The following is a 19,054-nucleotide window of genomic DNA, read 5'->3' as shown; positions in this document are numbered from 1 at the left end:
AACACTCAGCAACAGACTCCTCCCCTGTCCTTTTTCTCCATACACTACATTTGTTTGGCACCATTTCACCACGCACTTGAAGGAAAGGTATTGTTTGTTTCACTGCCTGTCTGAGCATTCTTCACTCTTTTATAGCTCTTACTTAGGCCTTCAAGCTCACTGAAGTCAGCAGGCTCTGGACATCAAAGCAATCCTGTGCAGCTCTAGCAAAACTAGTAACATAACGCATCCCTAAAGCCAGCAAGGAGACCCTGGTCCTGCACATGGAATTGTGCACCATATACTTTGCACAACCAAAATAAAAAACCAAACCAACAACATGCCCAGGACACCCCTACACCTTTATAGCCAGCTAAAATAACAGTTGAAAAATGTCAAGAACATGTAACCTTTCTGATATTTTCTTTATTTCATGTCTCCTTTAGTCATTAACAGAGGTTTCTGAATGCTGTTTTCCATCTTAAATTTACCTCTCAAACTCTTTGCTTTCCTTTGCTAGATAAGTACAACAGATAGTGTCAAGGATAAAATACAGGAACTCCACTGTATGGTCTTGACAATGACAAGACATACTACTTAACATGCTTATGTACACAAGTTAATAATTTTCCCCAGCTTAACGAAGTTGAATACAATATATAAGACCCACTTCTATGCAAATTCCCTCTGTCTCAAGGTACATCCATTAGAACCATACCAAACACAAAACAAAAACCCAACAACTATTTTTGTTCAGCATTTAGATATTCACATGAAAGAAGATGATAAAGCTAAGGTCATCTTGCATGTACGTGATCATTCATCTGTAAGAGACTTTGTCAGGCTTTATGAAGAGATGAGTTGATACTAGGAGATGCTCATGATTCTTATCTACCACCAGCCTTCTGAATATCTGGTGCTGAAATCTGGCACTCCATACAGAAATACTGTCCAGCTGCAGAGCTGCACTCCCACTGTCCTAGCTGAAGGGGATATTTCTGGCCAGACTCACTGCAGCAAGAGGGTCTGCTCCTTAACCTATATCATACCACTTGCAAAAACTCCTTCAAGGTAAACAGTACTTGTATTTCTGAAATGGACTGCAGCACTAGGCCCTAAGGGATCCAAATCCTAGTGTCAAAATGAGTTCAGAGCACAAGTCTTGTCTGCTACTGTTGCTTTTGTAGGTGCTCTTCCAAATTACTTTCCAAAGCACGCATGCTGTGGCAAGTATCACATTAATGGAATCCTACTAGTCAATCATTTCTGAGGGTGATGCTATTTTAACTGAACTGGAACAAACCCTATAAGCTGAAGTGACAGCTATAACATTTTCTTCTTTAACAATAAATGGAGTCACGACAAATCATCTTAAACTCTGGCTTGGGTTTTGCTTTGCTTAATCTAAGTCTTAAAATTTTTTATACCCCTGATTTTCATGGTTGTCCCTCTGAACTGCATTTTACTTTAAATATTAGATAAATTTTCCATTTTGATTAAGTTTCTATTGCTAAGTGCTGAAGTTATCACATATTCTTGCAGAACCTGACTAGATCATGGAGTATCTGGTTACAGACTGATATCCCAGGGGATCAGATCTACACACAGAATTTTAATGGTAAAACAAATTATTAGAGTGGTGACTTGTGCTTCAACAGTATTATAGGGAAAATCAATGAGATACATTAAATGTTCTGCCCAGTGTTATGTGCGGTAGCCAAGAAATCAAAGTAAATCCACTCTTGCACAAAACAAGGTATATCCACTGGTATTAGCAAGGGATGGATCTTGCAAACCCTCACTTGCCCACTGAAGTCCCTTTTATTTTAATAGGATTTTGTGTGAGAGTAAGTACACATCACATATAAACATTATAAAATGACTGCAGCTGTAGGCTCAAAATGGTATTAAGTTTAATTAAACTGTTTTTCCTTTATTGCCTGATCTATAGCTACTGACAACCTGAAATTGCAGAAGAGACAGGAAAACTTGACCACCAAAGCCAACATGCAACACAGTGCCAAACACTACTTAAAACTACATGAGGGAGGCAGCACAGTTCTCACAGCAGAAAATCAACAACTTGTTAGCAGGTAGCTTTTGGCTATCAATAATGCAAAAGACAGAAGAGCATAGAAGGCAGGGAAAACACCACAGTTAAAAGTGACTGGACATTACAAGAAGGATTGTTTAGAAAAATATTTTTTCTTAATTAAAGAAATTTTTTTTCATGCACTATTTGAGCCTAAAAATGGGGATTCCTGTATGTTAGGTACAGAGAAAAACACACAGTACACCCAGGACCTCTGTGTTTTATATACCAAAAAGGAGGCCCCATTAAATACTAGGAAAAAAAATTGACACTGAATAAAGCCAGTATCAGGTATTCAAGAATATGTAAAAGTTCTTCCTGACCGAAAAATACAGCAAATGTTTCCTCTTTCCACATGTATACGTAATTTGAACAGGTTGTTTAAATATTTATTTTTATCATGCATTCATCTGTATTTCCCTTTGCCTTCATCCTGCCCTGCTGTCCTTATTGGCTTCCTCATATAACTTGGTGAAAATCAAAATCCTTATACTTAGCAGAGCAAATGAGAGCATGATCTTTTCCACTGTCATGCCCCAAGTCACTATGTTTCAGGTAATGAGAGAATCCTGTGTAAACATACGCTTGGTTTTAGCAACCAGGTTTCCTTCCACCTTCGCTTTGGTGCATGGGGACATTTCTATCCTATGTTGCCACTTGGAAGTGGACTTGCAAGTTCTCTGTATCACCCAGTCCCAGGTGCTATAAAGACAGGATGCAGGGTACATTTAGAAATACTGAAGCAATGATGCCTGCAATCTTTGGAAGATAGCACATCCACTGCCTTCATTACTGTAGCACAAGGGACACACTGACCTGATGTATGGGACAGTTTTGATCGGAGTGATGTCACAGTCTAAGGCATCGGGAAGCAAACAAGAGGGGAAATGACTTGTCCCAAGTCACACAGGGAGGAGGAATGATCTGGTTACCTCTTGAGTGCAAACATATTTTCTCATCAGGTTAGTAAGTGTCTAGCACTTTCTTAATATACTGCACACTGTTTTCCTACTATTTCAACATCACAATGTATCATTGATCCAAGGAGTCAAGGATGAAGGCTTACGGATCAGAGGACAAGGGGAAATACGTGCATATGCTACAGACTGATTATTCAAGTCGAGAAAGTAGACAAACCCTTCTTTAAACACCTAGAAGAAACCTCACAATTACAGGGTTTGTTTTACGAGGAACTTTGAGACGTGCTGGTAGAGCAGAACAGCAGGACTGGCAATCTGGAGAGCAAAGGCTTTCTTTCTGCAGGCACTCCTTTAAGAAGACAAGACACACTGCTGGACATGGTATAAATTAAGGAAGAAATGACTAGGGACATGAAGGCTGATGGGAGCCTCAGCCAAAGTGACTATGAGAATTTAAAATAGTGAGTAAAGTGAAGAAGCAAATAAGTGAATAAAGATCCTGGGTTTCACAGCAGCAGTCTTAGCTTGTTCAGGAAATTGGTAATTGGTAGCCTGTGGGAGAATTACATTAAATGCCAAGGGCTCAGGAGAAATGGTTGAAATTGAAAGACAACTGCTTTAAAGCATATGAGCAACCCACCCGTGTGTGCAAGAAAACAAGGAGGTACGGCAGAAGGCAAGTCTGGCTGAATGGTTAATTGCTGAGTGAGCTCAAATGTAAAAAGCCACATACAAAAGGTGTCAACAGGGACAGCCCCCATCAAGAAGTAGAGGAGGAATGCAAGGAGAGAGCTAGGAAGTCCACAGCTTGGCTGGAGCACCTCAAAGGCTGGGAAACTAGCAAAAGATGGAAAAGGCAACAGAGAGGTCCTGCAGATAGATACACCAGCAGCAAGAGGATGCAAGGAGAATGGTGGCCCACTGCTGAACAGGGCAGGAGACCTCTTAATGCAGGGCATGGAAACTACTTAAGTATTAGTAGCTTCCTTGCCTCAGTCTTCACTGGTAAGGCCTGCTTGTAAGCACCTCATGTCTCTCTGCCTAGTACCTTCTCTTTTTTGAACTGCTTCTTATTAGTAAAAGGTGACTGAATTAATGATTACTTACACAGATTAGACACATAAGTAGATGTGCCAAAACAGGAATCATCTAAACATGCAGAAGGCACAGGCCAAGATCAGTGTAAAGCTGCCCTCTCTCACCTTTGACAGGTCACATTGACTGGAGGAGGCAGAAGTTACACTCTTGAAAATGGGAAAGCAGGACAATCCAGGGGACAGCAGTCTCTCAGATTCATTTCAGTCCCAGTTAAGATCACAGAACATGTCATCATAGAAATAATTTCCAGCTTAAACATGAAAAGGTGACTGGGAAGAGCTATCATGGATTTAGCAAAAACAAATCATAGCTGAGAAACCTGACTGCCTCCTAGGAGGGAGTGACTGGCTTTGAGGAAAACAAAATTTTCCTTTTACTTTGGCAATGCTTTTAACACTGTCTCCCTTAATATGCTTGCAGTCTAACTGGGAAGACAGCAACCAGACAACTGCACTAAAAGGTGTGTGAAAAACTGTCTGGACCATCAGGCACAAAAGGTTGTGACTGAAAGTTCAGAGTTAAACTCCCACCTGATTACAAGCCAATTTTGTTTAACACCTTCATCAGTGACACAGACAACATGATGGGGAACACCTTCAGCAAGTCTGAAGGTGAGACCAAGTTGGGGGAGAGGTTAATGCTCTGAAGAGGAAAGCTGGTATTCAGAAAAATAGCAGAGAAGTTGGATGGCAGGGACCTTAAGAAGTTCAAAGACAAGACGGATCCAGCACAGACAATCCCATTCAGTAGCACAGCTAGGGAATTACTGGTGAGAAAGTAGCTCTGCAGAAAAAGGCTTGTTTACTTAGACATAAAGGAAAAACAACTTCCCCACAAAACCAGTTAAAGTTAAGCCCTGGGGCAGGAGTCCAGCAGGACTGGACTCCATATCCCTGATTCTCAATCTTTGGTTTGACAGTCTCATCTAACTTGGAGTTATCTCTGCTTTGAGTTCGGAATGGAAAAGATGATTCCTGAAACTCCTTTTCTTCATAAATTACTCTGTGCCTTCTTATCCCCCTTTCTCCAGATGCAAAAGACTTCTTCTCTTCTGTCAACCTTAAAAACAATTATCAAAGGGACACTTAAAACGTCTGCACCAGCCATGATCCAAAACCAAAAGTAGCCAGTTTCAACCATCAAGTCATGAAATTTTCATGTGCCCAAACACTATTTAGATATTCATGAGTAAAATATGCAGTATCACTTACATTGCAAGAAAACAGCTGCTAGTACTTTTACTAGGGAGAACGATCTCCTGTTTTCTTCACTGAATTCCCTTAATAGGACAGTCGGGAATATATAGCCCTCTGCAGCTCAGCTATGGACATATTTATGGCTTCCCTGGAGGGCTAAACCCTCTATTTAAAAAATAATTGGGCTCAGTGCTAAAAAGAAGTCCCTTGGGGAGTAGGCATTTCAGTTCAGAACCGTTTCTTCAGTCCCACAGAGATTTACAAAGAGGCACAGTGAAGCTACTATTTTTGGTGTCTAAGTTTTAACATATCATTCATAAAGCTGGCAAGTTTAGCTGAACATCACCCTGCCCTCCCCTTGCCTCACTGTCAGCTCTGGCCATCCCTCTTAATTACTGCCTGGTAAACATCACCTAAAACAGAGGTACTGAATCACACAGCACTGCTCAACACACTCCTAACAGCAGCAATCACCTACTGAAGATCTGTAAGTCGCAGGAAACCCACAAACAGAAGCAAAGTTTCAGAGTTTTTGGCATGTTTTACTCTGCTTGCCTTCTTCCACAGACCTCAAGCTCCCACTGTCTCTGTCCTGGGAGTCATCCCATAGCTTTTAGAAGTGGAGTCTTTTACTACCTCTTTCAATGTCATTAAAAGCTTTACCTGGCAGTGTGTTCCTATATAGAGAAGAAGACATCTCTCACATCCATGTCAATGAGGGCTATATATACAGTGACTGGTATCAGATCACAACACCTTTCTTGGATGTTGTGGGCAACAGCTAGAACAAGTTCCATGACCTCTGGCACACAGAGACCAATGCTGATGTTCTCACAGTCTTGTTTGGTCTGTTCTCACTGTCTCATTTGGCCTTAAAACCAAAGAAAGAAAACGTCCCTATGAATCTTTACCTAGCCATACTGCTATGTCAAGGAATAGCAAAGTCTAGTCATGACAGCTAGAGATGGTGCACTTCAATTTCACGTTTTACCTTCTTTTTAAGATGGCTAAGCACTGTTATCTCCACCAAAGCCACAACAGAGCTTAGGAAGTCAAAAGGTACTGCCAAGTGCAATGCGATTCAGACTTCACAGTTACCTTTAGCATATAAACTGCCTGGGTTGCACAAGCTTTGTTTGATAAAAACATTACCCTGGAGAGGAAAACAAAAACAACTCAGAAAAAAAGAGATTATAGTTTTTGCAGTACCACAGCTTCCTCAATGGTAACCATTTATCAGCTTTTCTTCCATTGTTCATCACCAATTTTCTGCCCTTGATGCCCACCAAAGGACACAGGCCTTAGGCACATGTATACACTCAGCACTCCACTGTCCAAAGAATGGGATGAGACGCAGACACTCAGGTAATGCAAAAATCGAAACAATGAACAAGTCAGAGTCAGAACAAGAGTACTACATGTACAACCCATCCTTGGATATGAAGACTTACTGGCCATATATTTTATTGCATTAAATTATAATGTAACCATAGAATCACAGAATCACTAGGTTAGAAAAGACCTTTGGTAACATCAAGTCCAACTGTAAATGTGTACAGACAACTCTCTGCTACCCTTCTTTCTAGACTCATAAACTGTCAAAACCCAGTGAGAAACAGCCCAGTTCTCCAAGTACCATGCTGCTTTTTACAGGTAAACTGTTGAAAAATGTACAGACAACACCATGCAAGTCAACTTTGATCCGGTGAAGGTGAACTGAAAAGCCTAAAATTGCCCTCTGCAGACAGACCTTTTTCCCAACAGTTCCCCAAACTCTTGCTTTGTTTGGCATCTGAATTAAGAAGCCTGTAGACTCCCAGGTCTCACCTACTCAAACCCCACAGTCACAATACGCCAATGGTTAGCTAAGGGTGCAGGTACCTGGCAAGGAAGCTCATCCTTAGTCTTGTTCCCCCATCTCAACCTCCAACAGTTGCATGGGATTTCAGCAACTCCTTACCCATGAGGTCCTGCACTGCCCATAAATTAATCAGGGTTTTCAGGGAAGACTGCCTGAAGCACCAGCAGGATTGTGCCTACCTTCTGGCCTTCTGAAGGCTCAGGAAACCTTCTCAAAGGAAAGTCAGAGCAGTGCATGCTCTTCCCAGAGTCCTGGCCAGCCAAACAACCACACATTCTTGTAACTTTGTCCCAGCATCGAAATTGGTGTCTTCATTCAAAATAAAAATGTGGACTTTTCTTTATGCAAGAGGAATATTCGTTAATATATAAGATTATTTGGGTTCTACTCAAATGAATTGTCAGATTAGAAAGTAACAAAAAAAAATTTATAGGTCTGCATCATGATTTAACCCCAGGTGGCAACTGGAAGAGGCAGAGGTTACTCCTGACAAGGTTATGAAAGAACATTTCACTGTGATGACAATTTTGCTATCTGCTTCAGGAGGAATATTACCAGAATGGCTGAATGGCTGGTTGACTTGTACATGCTCTGAAGCAACTTAGTCTTTGTCATGCTTGCTCACTGCTCCATGGCAGGATGGTGGAAAGAATGGAAAAAATGAAAGTGACAAAACTTCTGCCTTGAGTTTAAAAGGTAAAGCAAGAGCCACACACACAAGCAAAGCAAGAAAAGGGATTTATTCCCAAATTCCCATGGGAAGGCAGGTGTTCAGCCATCTCCAGGAAAGCAGGGCTCCATCACACCTAACAGTGAGTTGGGAATACAGATGCCACTTCTTCAAATATTCCCCCTTTATCCACAGCTGCCCCAGCTGTGTCCCCTCCCAGCTCCTTGTGCCTTGAAGGAGGACAGCCCCAAAACATAGCCGCTGATAGCTGCTGTGAAAAAATCTATCCCAGCAAAACCAGCACAACCTGTATCTTGTAGGTGGTGAGCTAGCCCATACATAAATCAAACTCAATCATCCCTTCTCAAGTGGTGAAAACAGAAGAGCTGTTTCACTTTTTTTGTACATAAAGCCCTTAAGTTTCTGTTGGGAAAAAACTCCAAATATAAACCACAATTTTTAAAATAAGCCCATTAAAAAACTTTTACTGTCTGTGAGGTAACATGAACACGATTTATTTCACTCTTTAAATCAAATCTTTTTCCAGGTCATACAGCACAACCGACTTTATATCCAGACAGTTAAATCTTCACAAGTCAACATTTTTAACCTGTTAAGTAAGCATTTTAATGCTTTCAAACTATAACTATGGAGATGAATTAACCTTGGTTTTCAGTAGGAGATTACAGATAAATTCAGAGCCCAGTTCTAAGCACACTTAACTGTTAGAATGATTTTAATTAGGTGCACGAATGTCTGCAGGAAAGAGCCCCATTTTGCTTTAGCTCCTTTCAGAAGAATAGAATTCTAAATTGCTTTGGAGTTACATTAACACTAGATAAATTGAAGTCGACAAATATCAGGGAGCAAGAAGAGGCAGGCAGTGACAAAAGGGAAAATGTATTCTTGTCGGTTTTGAGAATGCAAGCACAAAAAGGTGACGGGAGTGACAGAGAATGAACCAGTTAAAGCAGCATTTGTTACATTAACTTTGTAAGAATTTGGATGCTGCTACAAATACAGCACAATTACAATTTCCCCATCAGGTATCCTCTGCCCACGTCCTCTGTGGCAGTCCTATTCTCTCCCTTCACTCATAACCCCCTCTGCCTTGAAGACCTCAGCAACCGAGTGGTTAAGTTAATGTGCTGGAGGGATAGGATGCCATCCAGAAGGACCTGGGCAGGCTCCAGAAGTGGGTCCAGGTGAACCTCATGAGGTTCCAGAAAGCCTGAACCTGGGTTGGGACAACCCCCATTATCCATACAGGTTAGGAGATGATGTGCTGGAAAGCAGCCCTGAGGAAAAGGACTTGGGGATATTTGTGGATGAGAAGCTGGACATGAGTCACCAATGTGCATCTGCTGCCCAGAAAGCCAACTGCATCCAGGGCTGCATCAAAAGAAGCATGACTAGCAGATTGAGAGAGGTGATTCTGCCCCTCTACTCTGCTCTGGTGAGACCCCACCTGGAATACTGTGTCCAGCTTTGGAGCCCTCAACACAAGAAAGACATGGACCTGTTGGAGTGTGTCCAGAGGAGGACCACAAAAATGATCAAAGGGCCAGAGCACCTCTCCTGTGAGGACAGGCTGAGAGAGTTGGGCTTGTTCAGATTGGAGAAGCGAAGGCTCCAGAGGGACCTCTGCTGTACAAGAAAGCTGTGGAAGAACTGTTCATGACGGCATGTAGCAGTAGGGTGAGGGGTAACAGTTTTAAACTCATAAAGGGGAGATTTAGGTTGGATATTAGGAAAAGGTTCTTCAATATGAGGGTGGTGAATCACTGGAACAGGAAGCCTACAGAGAGGTAGTGGAGGCCCATCCCTGGTGATCTTCAAGGTCAGGCTTGATGGGTCTCTGAGTTATGATCTAGTGATGATGTCCCTGATTACTACAGGAGGTGTTGGACTAGATGACCTCTAAAGGTGCCTTCCAAGCTAACACATTCTATAATTCTATGATAATGTGTGAGAAGGATAATGTGCTTCCCTCCTGCCCCATTACTTCCCAGAATTGTTAGCCTCCCCCTCAACCCCCACCCTCCTTATTCTGGAGATAAAGGGGCACTTTCACTCTGCCACCCAGTGAGTCCTGGAGCAACCATCAGAACTGCATATAACCAGATAAGTGCACAGTAATTAGTTCACAAACATTTAAACATGGTTTGCTTGCAAGGGTGAGCAGAACTACTTTGTGTTAAAAGTCACTTCAAAGTCATATTCTGACAACCTCTGCCAGACATGTTTTCTAATACTACTTCTGCCATGGGTGGAACTCTGCACTTTTCAGCAAGAACATCTCAGCTAAAGCACCTTAAATTCGCATTGAAAGTCATAGCACAACTACAACAGACGCCCCAGCTACTGGATCAATGGACACAGAGCAGAGCTGCATGTGACATAGTACAAAACACTCAAAACCCAGCATAAAGCAACTGCTCTTTGATCAACATAATACAGAACAGAGAGTTTATCCTTCAGAAAATCACAGAATGGCTGGGTTTGGAAGAGACCTCTGAAGGTCATCTGTTCCAACCCTTCCTTCTTCTGAACCCAAATGGAGGTGAAAGAAAGAAAAATATTTGCACAGATCACTACAAAGATTTGAAGACTGCTCAAAAATACCTGTCTGAACCAGCTTTTTAGCTAGGAAGAAAGAAGAGCTGGCAGCCCATCAGTCTGAAGATGGCATCCCACATCTAGTGACCAAATTGCAGATCTGGAATGACTCTATGTTTTTGTCCTCCTTATAAACAAATAACATTTTCACAAACTGGAAATTATTTCAAGCAACTACTTGCTCCTGTTCCTCTGGCATCTCCTTATCACCTATGATCATTTTGTTTTGTGCTTTTGAACATGGCTACAGTTGCTACCAAGGGGAGCCTAGGACTGTTGACATTGCCAGTAATCTCCAAGACCATGATGAACCACTGCTGACTCAGGCAAAAGCTGTTACTGTTTAAAGTTGGCTTTTAAGATACAGCTTGTGGACTATGGCAGTGCCTGCACTGGGGACGTGATCACTAGATTGCACCAAGGTCACTGGCTCACCTAAGTACTGCTTCTTGATAAGGAACTCTCTTCTAAAATCAAACAGATTGGAAGGTAAGAAAGGATCTGTTTGGCTTCAAGACCCAAGATAAGTGGCAATTATGACAGTACAACAGGCAAGCTTGATAAAAATCTGATTAGGTTTCTTATTATTCAATTAATACTAATACCTCTAGTGTACATAAGAGTATCCACATTCAGTATCATGCAGCTCCCTCCTACAAGTGCAAAGATCAGCTCCTGTTGCTTTTAGAAATACTCTGAAAAGTCAAGAAACAAGGAAAAAAACCTCAAACCAACAAACAAGCTGTAATTACATTTCTAGCTCTCCAAACAGCGTGAGTAGGTTCACAACTATGGACATCACAAGGCCAATTCTGCTAAAGAAACTATTCTATAACAGAAAATTAGCACATGCTGCCCCCCTGAGAGCACGTTTCCCCTCTCACTTAGTAACTTCCTTACTGTCCTGTAATTATTTATGTAGGAGTAGGTGCTATAATGTTTTCTGAGACACCGCAAAGTGTGGATAGCCTCACACCTCTTCCCAGTCAAACCACCTCCAGATAAATTTCCTTGCAGACCTCACACAGGCAGCACACAGAAGACAGCCCGATGGAGCAGTAGGCGAATGGTGGGGACGTTCTCAAACCCTCAGATTACTGCACTCTAAAAGCTCACCATTAAGTGAATTACTAGTTTCATCAAATGTCGGTTCTAAACAAGCCAGTGTTTGCTCAGACAAATGTAAGATTAACACCACTGGAAAAACTGAAAAAGGGCTTCAGGTTCAGGCCATAGTGCAGAGAGGAGGATGCTAATTCTCATGTTTAATCAGCTCAGTGGTGACCTCGCTCAACGCCACAGTGGCAGTAGGGCAAGGTCTGGGCAGCAGCACATCTCTCCATCTCCACGGCCCCTAGAGCTATACGCCACCCTATTGCCTACAAATATCTAAATAAAAACAGCATGGGGAACATTTCTGCATTACAGATGGAGAAGCGCAAATGATCATGTTGAGGACTGAGAGAATCAGTTGGTATGCCTTTCCCACTGTATTTTTCCAAATGTGATCTAGACCTCTTGGCCTCACACAGAAGAAAAGGTGGAGGAGGAAGTCAGTAATACCACCTGTGCATATATAAAATGCAAAAAAACCTAAGCATATGTTTGTATACTGAACTGAAAACTTTAAAAGGTGCAAAAGCCATAAAACTTTTTAAACCTGCCCAACAATAAGCCACTAAAAAAGTTGCTTTCATTCAGCCAGTCAAGGGAAACTGTAAACATGATTTCACAATGTTTTGTGAGCAGACGCACAGCACAAATTCTGATGCTTTCACCGACTAGGCTAAAACCTAGCAGGATTCGTGGGACAAGAACTTGAACTCACACAATTTAGTAAATCAGCTTGTATTTCTGACACAGCAAGAGTAGCTACTGATTTTTTAAAAGCATCTATACATCAATATTGACCAAGCACCTAAAACACAAGGCTTAAGAACATCAGAACTTAAAACTTCAGCAGAAGACCAGACAAAACACTATGGCTTGCATGATACAGGTCAAGCGCTGTGATGAGCAGACTGCCACAGTCTTCTCATTTATGAATTAGACTGCACATATAGGAAGACTGCATAGAATACTCTATATCACATTAATAAGCACCACATACAAGCTTGTATTTTATAGACAACTATAATCTGAAGGTGCATTTGCTGTCTATTCACTTGGAAATACAATACTTGGGGGAAGAACTGCTGCTACTGTCTATCACCAGCACTTCACAAATGACAATTCTTTCCAGTTTTGCTTTTTTGGAAAGACTGCAAACAAATCTACTATGCTATTCTTTCTTTTCCCTCTGCAATCTTACTGCTGCATGCTCAGATGCATCAGAGGTCTCTATCAGATCTGACATTTTAGTTAAATGCTAGCCTCAGAATTAATGTTAGGGATTTTTCTTCATAATTCAGGGACTAGCATATAAGGATCTGAACACTTCAGGGGGGAAAACATTGCAAAAGGTTTATACCTGATTCCAAGCCTAAAATTAATGTGCTGGGAATAGTTTGGGGTATATTTTATTCCAGCACCAGCTCAGTCTGGCTGAGTATGTCATCAGCTTCCAAGTCATATCTCCTGGGGCAATCAGCAGCACTTGAATTGTGAGCCAATAGCTTTGGGACTAGCAAGAAGCTTGTGATGACCCCAGGCTGCTCTGCTGAGCATACAAAATGACATCTCCCCAAAGTGAGCGCCTTCCAATCATAATCCTTGTTCATAACCCGAGTGCTGCCATTGACAGGACAGCCTCAAAAGGCAATATGCAACTGAGAAGTCTTATAAAAGAGAGAGCAGGCAGTTGATCTGTTCTTATCTCTTCCTCTCCGTGCACAAATGAAGCACTATTTATTACATATAGCCACAAGTAATTCAATGTTCACACTCTAAAACAGGATCAAATCAGACAACCTCTGCTTCTTGTGCTCTTATTTATTTGACTCCTTTTCATGGAAAATAACCTTTAATACTCTTGGTAACAAGAGAAATTTCCCTTGAAATTATTGGCTCTGATTACACAGATCTCTCTCTTGCTGCTTATTATGCCTTTTCAGCAACATAGACTGTTTTGGTCACTTGGTTTTGCATTTACCCCATCTCTTCCCTCTCTCCTCTTCTTTGATGTATGCTTTTTTCTCTGATGTACACAGCACAGCCCTTTTCTAACACATGGCTGCACTGACACGTGTATCAGCACCTCAGTATAGTTCTTCTTTCATCACACTCTCACTTCTCAAAAACACATAAAACCCAAACCAAAAATCAGTGCAGCATTTTCTGTTAAATTCGGGCACCACTGCCAAACAGTTCCAGTGGTCTTGTAGCTGACAGAAATTACTTGCACAACGTATACGGTTTCTGTACCTTTACCTATTATTTTAAGGTCAAGAAAAGGAAAAGCAGGAGGTGTGGCTGGATAACATGAGATTGCTCTGCAAAGCTAGTGGAAGAATGATGCCTTAAAATGGGGTTTATGTTACTTTTTAGATCCCAAAAAGAAAGCCACTACCATCGGAGATTGAGTTCCACAAGAACTTTAAAAGGCACGTTTTTTCCATTGTTTGTACAAGCATCATACTCTGCTGCAAGGACATTCGCAATGCAGGGAATAAGGACTCCTCCTGCACTGTAATGAGGGCACCGACAGTTTATCAGTACTCCAGGATGGGCTGACCTAGGGACGATATTGATAGAGTTTTCTATTACCATGCAAGAAATCCAGGCTAGATTCCTTTTAATTTTCTTAGTCACTGACCTTGAAAAGCTGGGGCAAATCTGAGGAGTTATCTGATTCTTGTGGGAGAACTATTATTCCCTTTTCTGAATCAGTTTGCAAAAGCTCTCACATATAAACCTTCTTAAAAGACCATTTTTAAGGCTGAGACAACAAAAGGATGTAGAATACTGCAGAGGAAGGGGAGGGAGAGGGAAGCATGAAAGGTGTTATAATTTCACCATTCCTCTTGCTCTGCTCCTTTCTTTATCCTCTGGTTGCCTCAGATTTACATGTTAGACATTGTTCCACTTTTGTGTACTGCCTGGCACATTGACAAACTGCTACAAAACAAAATAACTCCCTTAGCTGTTGTGCTGAATGCAAGACATGTCTCCTGAGATGAGGTACTCTAGAAGAAGACTCTCTCTTGCAAGGTTGCCTCAACTATGAGGAAAGACACTGTAATGCTTGACTTCATGTTCACTAGAAGGAAATAATGAAATACTTCCCCTGGGTGCTGAGATGCAATTGGAAAATGCTACATCATCTTTGCCAAACCAATTTTTTCCTGAAAAAATCCAGAAAATGCAGCCCTAAGCACTCGAAGCCTGAACTTTAGGAAGTGACCAGCTACACATGTATCCCTCCAGCCAGGGGGTCTCCTACAATCACTTTGTTTTGCTATAACTCAACAGAACGCAAGGGAATGGGCAACTGAAGCACCATCACCAGGAGGAAACACATGGGCTTATCCAGCTATCCATAAACGAAACCCCTCCACAATGATGTCACTGGCCTTCTCCAGCCCAGATGTCTGTAGATACAGCACAGCTCTGCTTTATGATGCACAACCACTGCTTTAACACACGACTCCCTGGGCAAGTGCTACAGGAGAAAAAAAAAAATACCAGGAGGCCTCACTGTCTCGTCCACATAATTCAGATTTGATTTTCACATCCAAATGCAGAACAAGGACATTAATCTCATTCGAGCATTTTGTGTGTGAGCATTCAAGATGGTTGTGGCTTTCCCAAGATGTTGGCTGCAGGGCATCATGAACTATTCGACAACAAAACATTCTGAGCCTGCTGGCACCTGGAGCCTGTGGCAGGTGTCTGAGCACATCCTCCTCCTCACAGCCAGTGCTGCCCTCACATCTTTTACCACCTGCTTGCACCATGCTTTGCTGCTCAAATACTCCTGAAAGATTTCAACTGTCCCGTGTAGCCACTGCAAACTATCCTTTCTAGGAGCACATATGGAAGATAAAAATGTGACTGACTGCATGCTGAGTGAAGAAATGCAACTGTAACACCTGTAAAACACTAGATCAATGCCAGAAAAAAAAGCCGCTTGTGATAAACCAATGCCAAGGCTAGATAAAAGACAATGGGCCAAATGGTTTAAAGGGTAAGAGTAGAAAGATGCACACAGATGGAAGGAGAATCTGGAGAAGAAGTTCAAATAAAACTATTTATCTGGTCACCTAAATGGAAACATAAGCTAAGACGAGTTGCACTTTTACTTGACTGTGAGGTGTGGATAGACAGAAGACCTCTCTGGACCCGACCAGGGACATTTAAAAATAAATCCTATCCAAGCTGGGTGCAAGTTTGTTTGCAGCCCAGCGTGGTTCAGGTAAACATCATCAGAACAGCTGTGCTGTGACGAAGCAGTATCCCTTTTCTGCCAGGGGCCACACCTGACCAGAGGTTTAAGAGCCCTCCAGACAGAGGTATGGGATAATCTGCCATCCCCTCTTCACCACAGATTCATAACCTGACTTCTGAATAATGCTAAATGCTAAAATATGAGGTTTAATAATACCCTCTCTAAAGCTTTTATGCTTTTAATTATAACTCTAAATAATCTTCCTATCCACACAAGTGACCGATTTCATTTTTGACCTTGAAGACCAAGAGATATCACAAAAGATAATACAGCAAAACACCAGAAGCCTAAAGAAAAGTCTCCATCTCAACCAATAAACAGGAAACAGGACTCTCTTGGATGCCACATTAGCTGGTAGATCAAATAAAAAAAAAAGTACAAGCCACACTGTAATACAAGAAAGCATTACAAGTGTCACTGTTGGAAGAGTCTCAGCTAGGATTGTAAAATGTGTCTGTTGCTCACATCACCTGGTGCACATCCTGTCTGGTCCAGAAACATAAAGAGACTAATATTTCATTTTGCAAACAGAATGGTGACAAGTAAAGACACACAGAATAGAGAGAACTCAAAACTGTCAATGTCTGCCTTTTACTCATCTCTTCTGACATCACTGAACAGGCAATTTAAAGCCCCGCACGACTGATCAACCTAGAGTCCCGTCAAACACACTATGCCTAGCAATTCAATTTCAATCCAGTCCTTCTTGCATTATTTGTTCCTAACAGCATCCCTGCTTGATTCAATACAGCAATCAAATAAGCCACTATACAATACAAAGGACTATAAGAAATGAATGAAACCCATTATAAAATAGCAGTATTCCATTTCCTAAATCTCCCGTCTACAGTCCACACCGGATTCCCAGTTGGTATTTATCAGTATAGCTCTAATGACCCATTAGGCCAATTCAGACTGCTGCAGGTCTGGCTGTTAGTGTTTACCATTTAGCATTAAGAAGTCAATGAAAAAGCACAGGCAGTACTATTGATTAAGTGAATGAACAGTCAGATGGTCTGTACTTTGTCTAGGCTCAGGATACATCTAATTTACACTGGATATGCTCATGTCTAAAAACAGTAATTATTTTAGCTGTTTCATACTAAGACTACATAAATGCAACATTTCACAGTAATTTCCTAACATGTAATTGGAGACAACCCTCACCCTTCCACTAACTCATTTTAGCAGTTTTCGCCCTGCCTGGTTCAAAAGTTAACTTCGATACAGTAAATCTTACAAATTAGTAAATGTATCTTAAGGACCTTTTAAAGTATCCAAACATAGAATATTTCCAGTCTTGAATGTGCCAAAACCCCCCATGTTTCCTCTGAACACCATGACAATGACTGCAATCCACCTAGTCTGACTGTGTTTTGGCTTTCATGTGACACTTCCTCAGTTTAGAAGTCAAAGTACTGTTATCTGGTTATCTGCAATAATCCCACAGCTGGTGATACAGTTAAAGCTGAGGTTATTGGAAAAGCTGACACAGTGCAGTGATGATGCCAGCACAAATATTTTCATGCTTCCTTTGATTTCTCTAATGACTTCTCTGTCACTCTTTTCTTCTGGGTAGAGATTTCCCTTATTGCTCAGTCAGGAATATCACAGACCAAGCTGCCTTAACACTCCCTTCCTCTCCACACTCTTGCTCTATGCCATCCTGACTATGTATTCATACAAGACATTTGCAAGGTCTTGCTGGAGACAGCTGATTTTCAGTTATGAGAGGATGTGAGTGGCTCATGTGAAAGGACACCTTTTGCTTTAAACCATCAAGTAATTCTTTAATAAAATGCACTGGCAGACAGTGTCTTAGTTCGACAGTTGTATACCACAGCCAAACACAATGGCAGCTGTTCCATACTGCTATTATCCATTTTTCAAGGAGACTGTCAAAGCTGAGTCTTTATCTGACAGAGGCTTTTTTCCTTCCCTTTTTTTTTTAATTTCCTTTCTTCCAGTTATAGACATATATATTAATTTGGGAATTTGACCAATTTTGAGTAACTGAGGTATTTTAAAAAACGAAATCTTTGTTACTTCTTTTAGGAGCAACTGCAGTGGGAAAAAAACAATCCAGCAAACTACCTGCAAGTATCTAAAAGCAGATCAAGTTGGATAGAGACCTAGATCTTAATATTTAACTCTGCTTAAAAAGCTTTTTCACAAACTCAACCTCCCTGATGGATGCAGAACCACTGTCCTGCTAGGACATCACTAAAGCTGTGGAGCACATAGAAGCCAACGTTCCCAGGATCCCCCATCCCTCCAGCACAAACTGAGCACTTAGCTTTGGTGGAAATCTCTTCATCAATCAAATTTAATTTCTGCAAAACAGAGGGTAGTAATATGCTCACTTCCATTGAAGTCTCCTAGTAAAATGTGCTGCATAGGAACTATGCAATCCTGAACTTTTAGTTGAGGCAGCACGTGGTTCAAGTAGATACTCAGTCAATGGCTTAACAATTCTCTTGTTAATGTCTGTCATGGACCATAACGATAATGTTCCTCTCTCCCACGAGAGCCACTTTGCTGCACTGCTGCCCTCCACCCTACAGACCTGCACGCCATGCGCTGCCCGGCATCCCCTCAGCGGCTGCTGCCACTTCAGCAAGCCAAACACAGCCACTACAGCAGTTGCAGCCAACCTGTATTTTGTCCTCAGAGGCACACAGTGCCCTGGATGGTGCTGCAATGAGGACATCATCCTCCCTTACCTCCCTGGTAGCATCATCACTTATTGGACAGCTGCCATGTGCAACATAAGAGGCCTTTTTGCAGAAGTTTGGGTTTGTGCTGTGCTCATGACTGTAAAACATTAATTCTTGCATACAGTAAAAATATTAAATATTTTTAAAATAATCAAAATAATTGCATCACAAATTATTTCTCAGCTATGATGAATACCTAGTCTGTAATCTTCTGTTACTAGCAACAGCACTGACACAAAAACAAAGAATACTTATCAGAGGTGTGTTTTGAAATCTAAACATATTTATAAAAAAAACTGAAATTTGCAGGAAGCTCCTAAATCTGTTCCAGCAACCGGCAATCAGCCATTTTGTACATTATGTTACTGACATACTTTAATTAGCTCTAATTCACACATTATAATCACTGTCTAGAAAATTTGCGATGCACTTGCTATGAAACAGATTTGGAACTTTATCAACATGCAGTTGCTTTAATCTTACGGAAGTCACACAACAAAAATGATCTCTTTTCAC

The 19,054-nt window shown here is 41.4% G+C and overlaps 1 protein-coding gene across 1 annotated transcript in view; it reads right to left on the bottom strand.

Moving 5' to 3' along the window:
* PLCXD3 (phosphatidylinositol specific phospholipase C X domain containing 3) overlaps nucleotides 1-19,054 on the bottom strand; it is a gene marked incomplete at both ends in the record, with an annotated part of 84,385 nt that overhangs the window by 26,121 nt on the left and 39,210 nt on the right. The window lies entirely within an intron of this gene.

The sequence above is a fragment of the Gallinula chloropus genome, assembly GCF_964237585.1.
Source record: "Gallinula chloropus genome assembly, chromosome: Z".
NCBI classification, from domain to species: Eukaryota; Metazoa; Chordata; class Aves; order Gruiformes; family Rallidae; genus Gallinula; species Gallinula chloropus.
The sequence above is the reverse complement of the archived record's forward strand: the minus strand, read 5'-3'. Positions and strand labels throughout refer to the sequence as shown.